A 14,239-nucleotide genomic window follows, 5' to 3' on the forward strand; every position below is an offset into this window, starting at 1 on the left:
CCAGATCTTAAATGTGCATGAATTTTCTCAAATATAAAAGCCTAATTGTAACGGTGTGATCTAGATATTTTAGTCTTACTGGAAATTTAAATCAATAAATATTTATTATTTTATTATTACTACAAGCAGTGAAAGATGTTTTATAAGAACAAAATCAAATAAAATAGATAAAGGAATCGGTTTTGGCATTGGAAAAGAAGCTCAAATTTTCCCGATTCCGATACTGATTCTGATACGCCAAAAAGCTCCAATTTTTCTGATTCCTGATTCCAATTAATCGTCCCGATACAAATATATGTATACATCCATCCATCCATCCATCCTATCTCCCTCCTTCCTCCATAGTTTCAATGTATTACACTCTTCCTTTCACTCCCCATTATTTCGCTCCTAATGTAGTTATAGCTGGACGTTGCATCTCTAATACGTTACTTAGCATCTTCTCTCCTCTTCTGATGAGAAGCATTAGGCTTCGAAATGCCTAGGTATAAAGAGTTTACTTATCCTACACCTATAATTGATGTAACATCCACATTGAATAAACGATTAAATCTTTATGCATCAGTATACATTTTTATATTTGTCGTTCTTTTATTCTTTATTTTCTATCAAGGCTCAAAATCGATTTTTAAAATCGGTTTTTATATGGTAGTCACAAAAACGAAACCAATTTGCCAAACCGATTTTACGATTTATAGTTCCGGCTTTTTGTGAAACATTTATCTATTCTTTTCTCTAACTACAATTAGCCAACCTTTAGCGATCTGAATGATGGCTGTTTCGTGGAAACAGGTCGCAACATATACGTTTCCTGTTTTGCTTGCACGTTTGTCGCAAAATCATTTTTCTATGAAGTGACTGGTCTTTTATACGTAAACATTTTATGTGCATTCATTGCTTTGCAATAACACAAATATTGTAGCTCACAACAGTGTGAAAATGTTAATACCATAAATTCGAATGGAAATAATTTCCTAATTTAATTCCTTTAACAACAAATTTAACAATTATATATTTAATAATTAAAAAATAACACAGTTAATAATTACCTATGTTTATTTTTTATAACAAATTTAATAATCACCTATGTTTATTTTTTATAACAAATTTAATAATTACTTATGTTTATTTTTTATAACAAATTTAATAATTACCTATGTTTATTTTTTATAACAAATTTAATAATTACCTATGTTTATTTTTATAACAAATTTAATAATTACCTATGTTTATTTTTTAGAACAAATTTAATAATTACCTATGTTTATTTTTTATAATAAATTTAATAATTACCTATGTTTATTTTTTAGAACAAATTTATTAATTACCTATGTTTATTTTTTAAATTTAATAATTACTTTTGTTTATTTTTATAACAAATTTATTAATTACCTATGTTTATTTTTAAATTTAATACTTACGTTTATTTTTATAACAAATTTAATAATCACCTATGTTTATTTTTATTACAAATTTAATAATTACCTATGTTTATTTTTTATAATAAATTTAATAATTACCTATGTTTGTTTTTATAACAAATTTAATAATTACCTATGTTTGTTTTTATAACAAATTTAATAATTACCTATGTTTATTTTTATAACAAATTTAATAATTACCTATGTTTATTTTTTCATCATTGTATCTATTTCTATTTGTGTATTGCTTTTAACATGAAATATGTAAGATTGTGATAAACAGAGAAAGACCGTTCTTCTTATAATTATTTATAATTATAAAAGAGTAATCACTTATCACGGCTCGAAGGCCACTCGAGGATAAGGGTTGATGAATGTAAGATGGTAGTGTAGTAATCGTTAATAATGTAGATTGGATAGAATTTGATTATTTAAGGGGACGGTTCAAAAAGAGCTTATTTACATTGGAAAATTTTCATGGTTATATTGAAGCGGTTAGCTCCTAAAATGACTGACAAATTTCATCGGTCAGTTTTGTCTGATTTTCCAAGTGGTAACTGGGAAAATTGCCCTAACGTATTAATTTGTTGTCTGCTTTTTTGCAGATTTCTTTTTGATAAACACTGTTTGTATTTTATCGCTGACAATTTTTTTTTTAAACTTTCAAGTCAAAATTGCAAATATTTTTTTTTCCAAATTACAAAATATACAAATGTGCAATGAATAACGTTAGTGCATCATATTTTAACATTTGCACTTGCACACTCAGTGTTAAAAAAAAATGCAGAAATGAAATTTTTTTTTAACCTACTAATTTCTTAATATTAGAGCAACTTCCATTAGGGATCACTTTAATAGAAACTTGAATGACGCAATAACCGCTACCTCCTGCCAGAAACTTTCCAAATAACACATTTTTAGAATTTTTTTTTTCCTGAAAAAAAATCTTAATTTGACGCCTAATCGATATCAATTAAAAATTTTTTTTTTTTTTACATAGAAGTCACTACTTATCAAGGCCCAGAGACCACGCGAGGATAAGAGTTCAAAAGTATACAGTAGTTAATGTACAGTAATCGTTAGTAATAGAAATTTGACAAATTGGATTGCTTAAGGAGAATGGCTCAAAAACTTCTTTATTCATTTAAATTTATTAAAAAGAAAAATAAAGAAATTAAATTTTAATTTTAGAATGATATAACTTTATTTAGTTACTATATATATATATATATATATATATATATATATATATATATATATATATATATATATAGAGAGAGAGAGAGAGAGAGAGAGAGAGAGAGGAAATGAAAATAAACTGTAAATAACTATTCATTGCCAAAATTCAACATGGCCACTATATGTACTAACGTACTTTAAAACAAATTTTTTAATGAAACTCAATAAGGACTATCCATCTTGCTCCAAAAATAGTTTGGTGTCTGATGAGGAGATCAAATTCGTAAACAAAATTATTTGTCAATTATTGTCAATGCTTATTCTTAATTTTAATAAAATAAATATCGTTTCCGAAACGATCGTACACTCCATTTGATTTTGTTTGTTTTTCCTTTAGAAACTGATTCTTAATTTACAATTATCCATCTTTATACTCAATACACACACACACACATATTTTTTTTTTTTATTTATTATTTTTAAAAACAGTAATCTACGGACACGCGTGTTTCGGAGCCCTACTCCTCTTCAGTGTAGCTTGACTGTTGTTGGGATTCGAATCCCAGACCTGATGTATTCCAGTCCAGGGCCCTAACCTATTACGCTATAGACAATTTACTGTTTAGTTGTTGTTGTTTATTTGTTTACATAGTTTGTCGTTGATTTTTTTAAATGATATTAAGGTTAATGTCTCTACCTCGGAGATCACCTAAGCTAAGCAGCGTTGAGCCTAGTCAGTACTAAAAATGGGTGACCATTTCAGAATTCCAGGTGCTGTTTTTTCTCTCCACTCATCTCTGCATGGTTTTCAGTTAGTCTTGATCCTCTCCTTGTCACTGGACTCAAGCAATGCCGATTCAGGAGAGGCGTGGTTGGTGATTGCACAACCCTTGCCTCACAATTATATACACAGCTAGCTGTTTTTTTGACAACGATTAACAATTAAGCTTTATATTACATCCATTTGTACGTTGGGACACCCGTTGAGCTCCGGTTATATTGTTTGAATAAAGGAAAAATAAGTTTGGAAAGCCAGATACATATAAAAAACAGACCATGTCCAAAATTAGTCTCTTTCTGCTGATTATGTATATTTTTTCTCTGCAGCTATGGGTGAAATAGTACTACTGAATGTGGTAGTATTTCACTAATAACGAAAGGGAATATTTCAATCTTTTTTTCTTTTCTTTATTACCTACGACTACAAACAGAGAGAGAATGAGAGAGAGAGAGAGAGTGACGGGAGCGAGAGTGAGAGATACCATATAAATAAAAGTTGAGGAGATTCAAACAATTCGCAAGAAAAGTGGATAGATTGGAACCTAGTCAGAGATTGGTCACTTGATGAACTGCAAATTACATCTATTTAAATAAATTAAAATGGAAGTTTTTCAAACATAACTCAATCCCAAAACTGAGGAATATTTTCGCATGTATTTGTGCGATTTATATATATATATATATATATATATATATATATATATATATATATATATATATATATATAAATATATATTTGTAGTCATCGACATACAGTCCTGTTTCGTTGTATCACAACTCATCAGTGCCGCTAGACCATATATAATTCTGTCTGTGGATGTCTATAATATATATGCACGTTATTTTTTTTTTATTGGAATCCTTTTGAGACGAGCAGTTTATTAGTTTATTTGTTTATTTATTTATTTATTTATTATTTTATTTCGTATCATTATTTGTTTGTTTGTTTATTATTTCGTTTCGTATTATTATTTTTTTGTTTATTTTATTTCTTATTTCGTTTCGTATTATTATTATTTGTTTGTTTATTTATTATTTCGTTTCGTATTATTATTATTATTTATTTATTTATTATTTCGTTTCGTATTATTATTATTATTTATTTATTTATTATTTCATTTCGTATTATTATTATTATTATTATTATTTGTTTGTTTATTTATTATTTCGTTTCGTATTATTATTATTATTATTTATTTATTTATTATTTCATTTCGTATTATTATTATTATTATTATTATTATTATTATTATTATTATTATTTGTTTGTTTATTTATTATTTCATTTCGTATTATTATTATTATTATTATTATTATTATTTGTTTGTTTATTTATTATTTCGTTTCGTATTATTATTATTATTATTTATTTATTTATTATTTCATTTCGTATTATTATTATTATTATTATTATTATTATTTGTTTGTTTATTTATTATTTCGTTTCGTATTATTATTATTATTATTTATTTATTATTTCATTTCGTATTATTATTATTATTATTTGTTTGTTTATTTATTATTTCGTTTCGTATTATTATTATTATTATTATTATTATTATTATTATTATTTATTTATTTATTATTTCATTTCGTATTATTATTATTATTATTATTTATTTATTTATTTATTATTTCATTTCGTATTATTATCATTATTTGTTTGTTTATTTATTATTTCGTTTCGTATTATTATTATTATTATTATTATTATTTATTTATTATTTCATTTCGTATTATTATTATTATTATTATTTATTTATTTATTTATTATTTCATTTCGTATTATTATCATTATTATTTGTTTGTTTATTTATTATTTCGTTTCGTATTATTATTATTATTTATTTATTTATTATTTTATTTCGTATTATTATTATTATTATTATTTATTTATTTATTTATTATTTCAGTTCGTATTATTATTATTTGTTTGTTTATTTATTATTTCATTTCGTATTATTATTATTATTATTATTATTATTATTTATTTATTTATTATTTCATTTCGTATTATTATTATTGTTTGTTTATTTATTATTATTATTATTATTTATTTATTATTTCATTTCGTATTATTATTATTATTATTTATTTATTTATTATTTCATTTCGTATTATTATTATTATTATTTGTTTGTTTATTTATTATTTCATTTCGTATTATTATTATTATTATTATTATTTATTTATTTATTATTTCATTTCGTATTATTATTATTATTATTATTTGTTTGTTTATCTATTATTTCGTTTCGTATTATTATTATTATTATTATTATTTATTTATTTATTATTTCAGTTCGTATTATTATTATTATTATTTATTTATTTATTTATTATTTCATTTCGTATTATTATTATTATTATTTGTTTGTTTATTTATTATTTCATTTCGTATTATTATTATTATTATTATTATTATTTATTTATTATTTCGTTTCGTATTATTATTATTATTATTTGTTTGTTTATTTATTATTTCGTTTCGTATTATTATTATTATTATTATTATTTATTTATTTATTATTTCATTTCGTATAATTATTATTATTTATTTATTTATTATTTCATTTCGTATTATTATTATTATTATTATTATTATTATTATTTGTCTATTTATTTATTATTTCGTTTCGTATTATAATTTGTTTATTTATTTATTTATTATTTCATTTCGTATTATTATTATTTGTTTATTTATTATTTCGTTTCGTATTATAATTTGTTTATTTATTTATTTATTATTTCATTTCGTATTATTATTATTTGTTTATTTATTATTTCGTTTCGTATTATAATTTGTTTATTTATTTATTTATTATTTCATTTCGTATTATTATTATTTGTTTATTTATTATTTCGTTTCGTATTATAATTTGTTTATTTATTTATTTATTATTTCATTTCGTATTATTATTATTTGTTTATTTATTATTTCGTTCATATTATTATTATTTATTTATTTATTATTTCATTTCGTATTATTATTAATTTTTTGTTTATTTATTTATTATTTCGTTTCATATTATTATTATTTGTTTATTTATTTTTTCGTTTCATTATTATTATTATTTCGTTTCATTATCATTATTATTTGTTTGTTTATTTATTATTTTGGTCAACTATTCCTCTGGCCGTCGTCAGGTGGTAAACCGCGACAGGATAGGGATGCTGAGTCTCTTAACTGCATCTTCAGTAATTACTGCCTTCCATAGTTGTTGTTGTCTCACCACGTTTTGACCAACTAAGCCTATGGCCGGCTTAAGATAGAATTGAAACCCTCTATCTTCAGACAATGCTCACCCGGAACCATAGAGATTCAACGCCTCTATCCACTGCGCCATGAGCCCCAAAACTATGGAAGGCAGTAGTTACTGAGGATACATTTAAGAGACTCAGCATTCCTATCCCGTCAAAGTTTACCATCTGACGTAGGCCAGAGGAATAGTTGTCCGAAACGTTGTAAAACAACAACCAGAAGATGAGAATAATGGCCCGAAAATAAATAAATGAATGAATAAATAAATGAATGAATAAATAAATGAATGAATAAATAAATAAATGAATGAATAAATGAATTAATAAATAAATTAATAAATAAATAAATTAATAAATAAATAAATGAATTAATAAATAAATGAATGAATTATTAAATAAATGAATAAATAAATGAATGAATTAATAAATGAATAAATAAATGAATTAATAAGTAAATGAATAAATAAATAAATAAATAAATGAATAAATAAATAAATGGATGAATAAATAAATAAATAAATAAATGAATAAATAAATAAGTGAACCAATGAATAAATGAACAAATAAATAAATAAATAGATAAATGAATAAATAAATGAATGAATAAATAAATGAATGAATAAACAAATGAATAAATAAATGAATAAATAAATAAATGAATAAATAAATGAATGAATAAATAAATGAATGAATAAATAAATGAATGAATAAATGAATGAATAAACAAATGAATAAATAAATGAATGAATAAATAAATGAATAAATAAATGAATAAATAAATGAATAAATAAATAAATGAATAAATAAATAAATGAATAAATAAATGAATGAATAAATAAATGAATGAATAAACAAATGAATAAATAAATGAATAAATAAATGCATAAATAAATGAATAAATAAATAAATGAATAAATAAATAAATGAATAAATAAATGAATGAATAAATAAATGAATAAATAAATGAATAAATAAATGAATGAATAAATAAATAAATGAATAAATAAATAAATGAATAAATAAATGAATAAATAAATGAATGAATAAATAGATGAATGAATAAACAAATGAATAAATAAATGAATGAATAAATAAATGAATGAATAAATGAATAAATACATGAATAAATAAATGAATAAATAAATAAATAAATAAATAAATGAATAAATAAATAAATGAATAAATGAATGAATAAATAAATGAATAAATGAAATAAATGAATAAATAAATGAATGAATAAATGAATGAATGAATAAATGAATAAATACATGAATAAATAAATGAATAAATGAATAAAAAAATGAATAAATAAATAAATGAATAAATGAATGAATAAATAAATGAATAAATGAAATAAATGAATAAATAAATGAATGAATAAATGAATGAATAAATAAATGAATAAATAAATGAATAAATAAATGAATAAATAAATAAATGAATAAATAAATAAATAAATGAATAAATAGATAAATAAATGAATAAATAAATGAATAAATAAATGAATGAATAAATAAATAAATGAATAAATAAATGAATAAATGAATAAATGAATAAATAAATGAATAAATGAATAAATAAATGAATAAATAAATGAATAAATGAATAAATGAATAAATAAATGAATAAATGAATAAATAAATGAATAAATAAATGAATAAATGAATAAATAAATGAATAAATGAATAAATAAATGAATAAATGAATGAATAAATGAATAAATAAATGAATAAATAAATAAATAAATGAATGGATAAATAAATAAATAAATAAATAAATGAATAAATAAATAAATGAATAAATAAATGAATAAATAAATGAATAAATAAATGAATAAATGAATAAATAAATGAATAAATAAATGAATAAATGAATAAATAAATGAATAAATGAATAAATAAATGAATAAATGAATGAATAAATAAATAAATGAATAAATAAATGAATAAATAAATAAATAAATAAATTAATAAATAAATAAATGAATAAATAAATAAATGATTAAATAAATGAATAAATAAATAAATAAATACATAAATAAATAAATACATAAATAAATAAATGTACATATTTATCTTCGTATATGTCATTGAGTAAAATCTTTTTAAAGAGAAGACGTAAACCAACTCAGTTAAATCGTTTTAAATAATATTTTCTCATCAATTTTTTGTTTTTATCTAAACAAGAAATGTTAAAAATAACAGACCTTGTGTTACATTCTTATTTTTTTTCTTTATTTTATATTTATATTTATATTTATATTTATGTATGTCTTGCACAGTTTGCCTAAGCGTACATAATAAGTCAAAGAAAGAAAGATAGGCACGGCATATCTGTGTCTGTGTAAAAATCAAAAAAGTTATGTTCCATAGGTGTCATGAACGTTTTCGATTCCATGTAGAATCATGTACGAGTAAGAAACAAATGAAAAGAACACAATAATATATATATATATATATATATATATATATATATATATATTTGTTCGTTTTAAAAATGTTCAAAAGTAAAAATAAAAACCACTGTATTTCACGAAGTTATTTATAGTGCTCAATAAAAAGAGCAAGACATTTTATTCAGTTTTAGTAAACAAAATCACCATTAGTCGCGACAATAAATCTACTGTTTCACTCTTTACAGATCATGTCTTGAGTAAGGTCAGATGCTGTTTTATTGCATGATAAAGCCTTTTTAGACTGAAACAGTAGATTTATTGTCGCTACTACTGGTGATTTTGTTTACTTAAATTGATTATATATATATGTGTGTGTGTGTGTGTGTGTGTGTGTGTGTGTGTGTGTGTGTGTGTGTGTGTGTGTGTGTGTGAAAGCAATTTCTATACAGTTCAGATCGATTCAAATAAGAAAAGTTCAATATTCAAAAAATTCAATACAGCTATCCTTAAATAAATAAATAAATAAATAAATAAATAAAATCAAGGCTGTATCATTTTATGAAATTGTCATAAAATTTTAGAATGATTATATATATATATATATATATATATATATATATATATATATATACTAGCATGGGTGCCCGGCGTTGCCCGAGTGTTTGGAGGTGTATGCTGAGCAAAAAAAAGCAAAAAAAAAAGCGGTCAATCTTTTTTAACTTTCACCCCTATTATGACCCCTTAACATTTATTGTTTTGGGCCCAAATCAAGTTATTAAGTTAGATCCATGTCCAGGGAACCTATATCTAATATTTTAAGTGTTTAGACCCAAAATTGGCGGAGGAGTTTGGTAGAGTTCTCAAAGGTCAAATCGTTGAACTTTGACCCCTTAATAGCCAAATTTCTGGCCGAAAACCGACCACAAAGATTTTCCCAAATCTCAGTTACCCAGTATATCAAATTTCGAGTCTGTAGACTAAAAATTGACAGAGTTATTACGTACAGTTATTATGTACACAGACAGACACACAGGCACGTTCACTTATATATATACTTTTTATTTGTTTTACAAACGCATTAATTTGTCGCTTCATATTCATGAGCATGTTTCAGTCAGCCAGTTACTAGTAACTAGAGACCTTTTGTACGAGCAATATCGCCTGGAGATATCTCTAGTTACTATAACTGGCTGACGGAAACATGCTCATGAATGTGTAGCGACATATTAATGCTTATATAAAACAAATAAAAAGTATATCTTACCCTATTTCGATATTGAGCACCATTGCATTAACCTCGTTAAAACTTCTTTGGTTACTTTACCTCGGGAAAATATTAACCTGAAATTATATATAATAAATTCCACACCCAAACGACGTCGCAGCCCACACGGGCTATGATAGTCAAGGAATCGGAAGTCCAAGACTCGAATCTTAGGCTGCGACGTTGTTTGGTTGTGGAATTTTTTCAGGTCAATATTTTCCCGAGGTAATCCTATGTAAGATTAGTGGGAGAAAACACCCAGTAGAGTGCTCGGTTATTAAGAAAATTTTAAAAATAATAGCAAGACGCCATTTCTGAGGAGACAGATATAAACAGAGGCTGAACAGACTCGATCATATATTGATCCGCTTTGTTTAGATTTGAAACCGACGGTATTCATGCTTTTCTAATTTTCCATAACAAATGTATGTATGTGTGTGTGTTTATTTATAACTTCATATTTGTCATTTTGTTTTATACTGAGAATTCTTAAATATATCTGCGTAAGAGTTAAAAATGATATTTCATGTTTTTATGTGCGCATATCATGTATATTAAAACTTCAAATAATATTTACCTACATGTACATGTGCGAAATCTGAAAACGAGTTGCATACTTATTAGATTCGTTAAACTCAAATTATGTTAAAATAAATATTGAATGCGAAATACTTAAAATATTAATGAAATCTAAAATGCAATGTCCAAAAGGAATTACAATAAAGAAATTTAAAAATAGTTCTAAAACGCACTAAGAAATTATAGCTCTAGTATTGCACGTTCCAGTATCTATTGAGCTATTTAAAAGAACTTTGTTTTATTTGCTTATATATTTGAATACTGTTCTAATTAGTGTTGTAATCATTCACAGACATACTGTTTTGCTGTATCCCAGCTCTTAAGTGCGGCTAGACTAGCAAGTACCTCAAGCCCGGATTGAAATTCGACCGCCCAGGCGACTGTTTCTGTAAAATTGTTTATATTTATTTTATTTGTTTAATTAAAGATTTGCTTTTTTTTGTATATATAATTACTTAAGCATATTATGCATATTATATTAAAAAAAATCGCTAATAGTTATTTGAATTGTTTAAGATTCGTTTTGTAATTAAACAAAATATATAAAAAAGTCAATGAAAATCAATTTTATAATAAAGTAATTTTAACATCCATTTTTGTAATCTTAAAATGAAAAGAAGTGTTTATGCTATGAATTTCTGGCATGTCTAAAATATATTTTTATATTTTATACAGAAGACTGTTTTTTTTATTTTTTTTAATTTTTCATAGTTCAGGATAAGTACTTTTGAATCAACTAGTGTTAAAACATTCAGAGAATTTTAGTCAAAAAATTTTATTGTTAGCCACATTTTAGAGGAAATCATGACATCAGATTTTTTTTTTTTTTTCAATTTGACATTTAGATGAAAAAGTAATTATGACAAAGTTCGATTATTCGTACTGCTATTCTCATATAGGTTTTTATTTTCACAACGGTTCGACCGATGTAACCTCCGACCTTCTTCAGGTGTATTTTGTCGAACTCGGGAATATTTTTGTCGAACTCAGGAATTTGAACAGAAGTTCGAGCGGAAGCCTTTATTTACTTCACGGGGGTAGCATGCTCTTATTTTCACAACGTTTCGGCCGATGTAACTTCCAATCTTCTTCAGATTAATCTTTTTAAATTTGTGAATCTTTATGTCAAACTCAACAACCTATACGGGCATTACAACTAAGCCTTTCCTTTAATTCACAGGGGTAAATTATTCCCATTACGCTAGCTATTTGCTGGTAGAAATGTTAGTTTATTATTGCGTTATTCTTAGTCATTATCGCCTGTGGTGAAGATTGAACCTTCAACTTCTAGGAGATTGTCTCTAAAACTGCCTGTTAATCAACGGCTTTATCCGTTATGCCACGTATGGATTTCCAGAGTTTGAAAAAAGAAAATGTGCTTGAAGAAGGTCATAGGTTACATCGGCAGAAACGTTGTAAAAATAACAACCGAAGTGAGAATCGTAATCCAAAGATTCAAAATACAAATTATCAATCCTCATCTAAAAAACTAAAATCCCGAAAAAATAAAAAGCGATTACATCGTATAATTTTATCAAATTTGAAAAAAGATTTTTTTTTTTTGCAAGAAAACAAAAAAAAGTCAGTTGTACAAAATAATCAAACGTTTTTTTAACGAATGGAAAAAAAAAACAACACTTTTTTTGTCTTTATGTGATCTTAGATATTAACAACTACAGATCGAAACATTGTCAAGCCAGTGTAGCAAAACCTCTACAAATCTATCTGTCTATATTATCAAGCTAGGAAATGGAATGTAAGAATAAGTCACGGATACGTGTTCTCAAAAATATCTGTATTTTTAATCACGGCAGCTACATGTGTCAACAAACTTTTGAAACAATAAAAACATTTCTGTGTAAACAAAAAGTGTGATTTCTTTAACAGAAACAAAAAAAGTTAATAGTTCAAAGAATTAGTAAGAAGTAGTTAATCCAAAACAAATGATTAGAAATGATTCTTGCTAAACAGATAATCAAACTAAACAGAAACTCTTCATGCGTGCAAAAAAAAAAATGTAAAAAAATATTTCGGTGTGTATTACTTAGACCAAGTGGGTGTATGTAGAAGGCAATTATATATATATATATATATATATATATATATATATATATATATATATATATATATATATATATATATATATAAAACTTGTTACAAAAATGAGTTGATTGCCGCTATAGAGTTTCATCCTTATTACGGCCATGAGTCAGAGCCGGATCATGTCAGAGAGCATGTTAAGTATGAATAGGAGATGTCGCTCACAAATTTAGGGAATCACGTTAAGGTTAAACATTCTGTTTGTTTTCCAAAAGGACCCAAAATACACATGTGATGAAACCACTAAACTGACTTTTACATACACCCGCATCTTTAGCAATATCAAAAAGAGATCGCAAACAGTGTAAACGCGCAAGAGTGAAAGCGCGCCGTAAGAGAGAGTGGGAAGAGAGAAAGAGAGAGAAAGAGGGAGCGCATAGCAAACAAGAAATTAGAAAAACTCAATAGAAACTAACCTTTGTCGTTAAATCCTCTGGAGTCCGTGTTGAGATGTGCTCCGGTGTAGAATCCAGCTGTAACTGCTGCTATTGAGCGACAAGATCGTTAGAAGATTTGTGTGTTTGTGTGTTCCATATGTGTATGTGCATTGTGTATGTGCATGTGTGCGTATCGCGTATGATTGCTAGAGGAAATCGGCTGTCCTATCAAGTGTGCTGTGTGTGTAATGGCTGCTTGAGCCAATCACTGGCTGATGTTCTTCCCGTTGAATGGAGACAGTCATTGGAACAGATTAGCCTTGGAGGTTTTTTTTTTGGGGGGGGGGGTAATTTTTTTATTTCATTTCTTAATTTATTTTCTGTGTTTTATTTTCGATTTTATTGTTGTTGACTTATGAATAAATTCAGCTAAACTTATAAATCATTCATACTCTCATCTGTATGTTTCTTTTAAACACTTTCTTAACATGACCTCTTCTTTTTGATTTTCATGGTTGAAAATGTGTGTATATATATATATCTACCCATCAGTCATTAAACTTTCATTTATAACAATATATTTACATGAACAGATAAAAATTAGAATATAGATTAGAAGTTCTGCAGCTATATACGTGCAGATTTTCAACATACATAAAAGTACTCATACACACACACACACACACATGTACACATTTGTGTTTTATATATATATATATATATATATATATATATAAAATATACATTTACACACATGTATAATATAAACAAATGCACAGGCAAATACAAGTGTATATATATATATATATATATATATATATATATATAAAATGTAGAATTACATATATATGCAAGATGAACATTATATATATATATATATATA

General features: G+C 24.3%; 1 protein-coding gene across 2 annotated transcripts in view; it reads right to left on the reverse strand.

Moving 5' to 3' along the window:
- Positions 1-14,038, reverse strand: part of LOC145242981 (protocadherin-19-like) — a 146,940-nt gene extending 132,902 nt beyond the window's left edge. Inside the window, exon 1 of one of the 2 annotated variants that reach the window (XM_080106095.1) lies at positions 13,396-14,038. The gene's annotated coding sequence lies outside the window, so the exon portion shown is untranslated. The remainder of the gene's footprint in view (positions 1-13,395) is intronic. The other variant, XM_080106094.1, reaches the window with a different exon arrangement.
- Between the last annotated feature and the right edge of the window lie 201 nt (positions 14,039-14,239).

The sequence above is a fragment of the Euprymna scolopes genome, chromosome 21, assembly GCF_053919585.1.
Source record: "Euprymna scolopes isolate OS-2025 chromosome 21, ASM5391958v1, whole genome shotgun sequence".
In the NCBI taxonomy this organism is placed as follows: Eukaryota; Metazoa; Mollusca; class Cephalopoda; order Sepiida; family Sepiolidae; genus Euprymna; species Euprymna scolopes.